This window comes from Trachypithecus francoisi, unplaced genomic scaffold, assembly GCF_009764315.1.
Source record: "Trachypithecus francoisi isolate TF-2019V2 unplaced genomic scaffold, Tfra_2.0 Lachesis_group19, whole genome shotgun sequence".
Classification (NCBI taxonomy): domain Eukaryota; kingdom Metazoa; phylum Chordata; class Mammalia; order Primates; family Cercopithecidae; genus Trachypithecus; species Trachypithecus francoisi.
The window spans coordinates 4,707,015-4,713,014 of NW_022681464.1; positions in this window are offsets into that span (position 1 = coordinate 4,707,015).

A 6,000-nucleotide genomic window follows, 5' to 3' on the forward strand; every position below is an offset into this window, starting at 1 on the left:
CACCTAAGCCTCTATCCCCCTACTGTCATGTTAGTAGCCTTGGAGTTCCCTAGATCTCATTTATGCTATGGATGCTAATGTGGCCTTTATCCATGAAACAGGAAGCTTGGGGTTGGCTTAATCGGCAGGAATCAGCCATGCTCACCTGCACTGTACCTTTTAACCTCTCTTGTTATTTGTCTCTGGATCCCTCAGATCCAGTTTTCTTTTCTAGGGCTTTGACCTGAAGCTTAGAATTGAGTCTGGGACAAAAAATATATCTCAGCAGGGGTTGTATGGGCTCCTTATCATAAGCCAAATGCCAAGGTGAAACTGTGGAACTGAGTCCTCCTCCAACAAGGGAGAGGAAAGGATGTCTTGTGACACACCCAGATAACTGGTAGCTATAGTTATGTTTGCTAGGATTTGGGTGCATGGTGCTTGGCTTTGGTTAGTTCCCTCGGTCTTACTTTCCCAAAAAGGAACCTCCAAGTGATCCTACTTATTCCCACCTGGCAGGATTTGCAGAATAATTGCTCGGAACTAGAATATTGATCCATATTTTTACATTACCCATTCCTCTTGTTCTTTCTGACCTGCAACCAGAGATTGCCGGTAGGTTCACAGGAACAAGCAGGGTTAGTCTAAAATGTAGGCAAAAACTTAAACACAGCTAATGAGTTTAGAATTTAATGACAGATGTACAATAAGTTTGATAAGCTCTGGAACATGATTTCTCTCTCTTTGGTGTTCATGTTTGTTAAAAAAAAAAAAAAAAAAAAACAAATTATGATAGAACTGAGTGGTTTCCAAAATAGACTTCAGTCTTATACTTGGCCTGATTATTTGCATAAAGTACAGCAAGAATAATTATTTCTGCATAGGCCTTCAGAGTGGCTTTGATGGAACTCTGTTCCCCAAGGAATCTTAGAAAAGATCTTTTAAAACCGAGCCCAACCGTGGGTTTGTATCCTCAAATACCTGTGAGTTGGGAGATCTTCTCCTCTTAAGGTCCAAAGATAAACTTGGAGTTCCTAGACCTGTTAGGAAGTGACATTCTTTACTGACCACAGGTCAGGAACCCTGTACAGAGACTGTGAAGATGAGGGTATGAGGCCAGTTTTCCCATGGGGCTTTTATTGGCTCTGCAATTTGAGGTTAACTCCTTAAAGGAAAGCATACCCTTCCAGTCAAAGCCTTGGTAAAATAACCATTTTCTCCAATTCTGTCCTGTTGCAAAAGAAAAATGAATTCTTATCGCACTGATGCAAACACCTATATTGCCATAGGTTAAGAATATTCAGATAGGTTCTAAGTTCTGGAGGAACCAGGCAGAGAGAAACAAACATGCTCCAAATTTTGATCATAGGATTATACCTTGCTTAATTATTAAAGGCTGTAAATAGCTCAAAATAAGTTTCCTTGACTCTGAAAAACAAAACAAGGATCAGCAACATTCCAAGCAAAAGTCAAAAAGGTTGCTTCAGCTTCCTGAGTTCAGTCCATTTAGTTAACTCTTGTTTTGCTTAATATTCGTGAGCATTTCAGCTCATGAGTCCTGTACATTTTCCTGTATTCCAAAGTCACAATATCCAATTATCAGAAGCCTGTATTTGAGAGCACCTGTCAAAGTCCTACAGCTTATTATGAACCACCTTTTGAAAAGCCTTAAAACAAGACAACAACTGTCTGTGAATAGCAAAATGTCCAGGGCAGTTACAGTTAGAAACACAAATGACAAAGAAGTTTGGTTATCTTCTGTGGTTTACAATAATGTAACATAACAATCTTAGTTATAATTGATAGCATATACTCAGACATTCGAATTTTAGCAATCTCATACAATTTTGGAACACATATTAGCATTATTCACTAATATATAAACTAAAGAAGATTGATCCCATGTACTTAAACATGTAAATAATCCTGTTTACTTCTCTTTTCTGGACACTTCAGGCACCCTCTTAAGTATGTGAAAAGCTAGGTGCCAGGAAAGACAATTTTGAAACTGAACTTTGATTTTGGGAAGGCTGTTAAATATTTGAGGTTTAAAACACTTGATTAATTTCCACAATTCTTTCACCACTTCTTTGAACCTTTAGCTCTTCCTATCTAACTCAAAACAATCCTTTAACCCTAGGCCAAAGTTTACATTTCCATGCCTTATAACCTTTTCCAAAACAACAACAACAACAACAACAACAAAAACCCCCACATTTTATTGTTTTTACACCCCTTGATTCTAAATCTATTTCCAGTAGTCCACAATTACATGTTATAATGGTAACCCCTCCTCATTTTTAACTTTAAGGTAAAACTTGGTAAGTTGCTTTGTGTGCTAACTGCAGCCAAGGTTTGCCTTCTTACTCAAGGGCTTGCTTAGGTCCATATGTCCCAAGGCCTTACCAGTTGTGAAGCTGGCAAGTCAAATAATTCTCAAAACCCAAAAAGCAGTTTGTAACCTCAAAATACTTAACAAACTTTGCATCTGACCTGCATTTTACCAATAGTCTTTAGGGCTGTTTTTATTTCCTAAAGGTTAAAGTCACCTGAACTGAAAGGTACTACAGCTTTTACCTTGCCTTAAGAAAGTATTTGATCCAAGCGCTTGTCCTTCTTTATGCCAAATTAATTAGAACTCCTTTTACAGACATCATACACAGTACACACAGGTATAAGAGAACCCAGTCACTGGCTGGGGGCCTTTAAGAGACAGGGGTAGGAAAACATGCAGCTATTGAACCTGAGAGTGGTTACCAGCTATGCCCTCAGGACAGAAAACAAGATGGAGGCTTGATTTCACAGCCAAAACTTTGCAGATAATACAGTGATAGTTGAGGGGGTTGGGCGGGGGGCTGGTGAGGAGGTGGAGGGGTGCCTAGCCTAGTAAAACATCTTCTAAAAGAAAAAAAAAACTTTAAGTTAACTTGCTGACTGGGTAGAGAAGAGGAAAGAAAAGAAAAAATTTAAAAATGCCTGGGGAAGAATGTCTTACTCTTTTCTTTTTTTGAGACAGAGTTTCGCTTGTCGCCCAGGCTGGAGTGCAGTGGCGGCATCTCGGCTCACTGCAAGCTCCGCCTCCTGGGTTCATGCTATTCTCCTGTCTCAGTCACCCGAGTAGCTGGGACTACAGGCGCCGGCCACCCCGCCCAGCTAATTTTTTATTTATTTTATTTATTTTATTTTTAGTAGAGACAGGGTTTCCCCGTGTTAGCCAGGATGGTCTCCATCTCCTGACCTCGTGATCCGCCCGCCTCGGCCTCCCAAAGTGCTGGGATTACAGGCGTGAGCCACCGCGCCCGGCCAGTAGACAAGTTTAAGCTTAATTACTGTCCGATATTGTTAAACCCTTGGCCAGGGAAGGGGAAGGATGCACTTTCCTGGGAACCAGGCAGCCAGCTGTGCAGGACCCTTGGGCCATGCATCCAGCCCCAGCAGGGAAAGGGGAGCCATGGTGAGCTCCCTGGTGGGTCCTGAGAAAGGAAGGAAAAGGCCATGAAAAGGTCCAGGAGCGACGGGGGTGGGGGGTGGTGGGAGTGGAGGCATGGTTTCCCCTACCCTCAGAAGTCCAAGGATGAAAAGGTGTAGAAGCAATAGTGAGAGGTTTTGAGTCCCCATTTCAGTCACTGCTTCTCGATCCTGCACGGTGCACACCAAAAATGTTGCAGGATTCTCCTTAGTTCAGCTAAAGATGGGAGGTTCTTGTCCATACCATGGCCACGAAGACTTAGGCTCGCAGACGACTTAAAGGGTGAGTAAAACAAGGTTTTATTGGGTAAAAAGGGAAAAAGTGGGGAATCAGGGACTCTGGCAAGGTCAGAGTCCCTCCACTACAGTGCTTCTGGAATCCCAAGTTCCACACAGGAAGAGGAGGGGCCAGGCTCCTCCCCCCTGCAGAGGGCGTGAACTTCCTGAGGCTCTTCCTCAGTGGTCTGGCTGGTTGGAGTTTCTGCAGAGACCGGCTCACACCTGGCTGTCTCAGTAAGAATCATCATTTCCTAGCCTGGTCACCCCAGCTTACACGAATGCATTATTCAAAAGTGGAATGCCATGAAACTGAGGGCTACCGAGGTGGACAGAACACCAATGCTAAGGGAAACTGCAGGAAAACAAATTACCAGGACTAGTGCTAGATCACAAGATTAAAACTAGTCAAGAATTCTGGGTTTGAGTTACTGGTACATAGTGTTAACACTGCTAACACTGGTGTTAGCAGGTCCAGGGGGGCTGATTCTTAGGCCTCCAGGTGGCTTGCTCAGGTGCTGGCTATGGCAGTGCTAGACTGGGCAGGGTTATTCCTTAGGCCTCTGGATAGGATGTGTGGGATGAGCAATGGCAGTGGGACAATCCTTGGGCTCCAAAGCAGCATGTGCTGTTGTTAGCAGTGGCTGTGATGGGCTGTGCAGGCCAGTCCCAAGGTTCCCATGTGGTGCATATGGGTGGGTGATGGTGGTGATGGTAGCAACAGGCTGGATGGGCCTGTCTTCTGGCCCCTGGGAGGAGTGCATAGATGCCAGCACTCTGGGGGGATGGGACATGATGATCCTCAGGCTTCTGGGCATCATGGTTGGGCAAAAGGTGGGGATGGCTGGTGCTAGGCCAACTGGGCCTGTCATCTGGCCTTCTAGTGGGGTGCATGGGCACAGGCTGTGGTGGGCAGGGTGGGGCAATTCCCAGGCTCCCTAGTGGCGCATTCAGGCGGTGGTGGCAGCCATGATGATGGACTGGGAGAGTCTGTCTTCAGTGTATGCGTGCACACACTGCAGCCCCAATGCTGGGATTGGGGGTTGGGGTTGCTGTCAGTGGGAGTGGTCCCAGGGAGGTGACTCTCAGACTCTGGGAAGTGTGTGCTTTGGCCCCTGAAGCCTATTAAATTCAAAGGAAGCTTTATTGCCAAAAATATTACAGAGTTGGCAGATAATTCCTAGGTCAATCTTTAAGTTGCTTACAGAGAATAGGATGTTAAACCTGGAGTTCTGGAGGCTGAGAAGTCTAAGATCAAGGTGCTGGCATTTGGTATCTAGTGAGAACCATTTTGCTGCACCATCACATAATAGAAACCAGAAGTGCAAAAAGGGATGAACTTTGTGTCCTTGCATGGCAGAAGAACAGAAGAGAGCAAGCCTACTCCTGCAAGCCCTTTTTATAGCAGCACTAATCCATTCATGAAGGCAGAGGCCTCATGACTTACACACCTTTCAGAAAGCTTAATCTTCTATAACTGCTGCATTGGTGATTAAGTTTCCAACACATGAATTTTGGGGGCACAGTCAAACCATAGCAGGAGTTCCTGCTATTTCTATTCCAGTGACTGCCATGTGTGGTTGTCCATTATTCCTTTCCCAAACTGGAGTTTGAATTGTCATTATCCTGTTTTCCTCACATGAGCATGTGGGCATGCTCAGGTACTTGACTTATTCTCCAGCCTTCAATCACTGACCTCTTTAGCCAAAGCCTATCGGGGAACTATTCATCTTTCAGAGATGCTGGATTTGGAGATGGATGAATCAACTGGTTGAACCTTTAGGTGCTTTCTTTTGGGGAATGACATGATTTGGCTCTGTGTTCCCACCAAAATCTCATGTTGAATTGTAATTCCCAATGTTGGGGGAAGTTCCTGGTGGGGATGGGGTGATTGGATTGTGAGGGAAGATTTCTCCCTTGTTGTTCCTGTGATAATGAGATCTCACGAGATCTGATGGTTTAAAAGTGTGTGGGACTTTCTCCTTCACATTCTGTCTCTCCTGCCTCCATGTGAAGATGTGCTTGCTTCCCCTTCAGCCTTCCACCATGACTGTAAGTTTCCTGAGGCCTCCCAACCATGCTTCCTGGATAGCCTGTGGAACTGTGAGTCAACTAAAGCTCTTTTCTTCATAAGTTACCCAGTCTTAGGTGTTCTTTATAGTAGTGTGAGAATGAACTAATACAGAAAATTGGTACCAAAGAAGTGGGGGCATTGCTATAAAGATACCTAGAAATGTGGAAGCAGCTTTGGAATTGGGTAATGGACAGAGGTTGGAA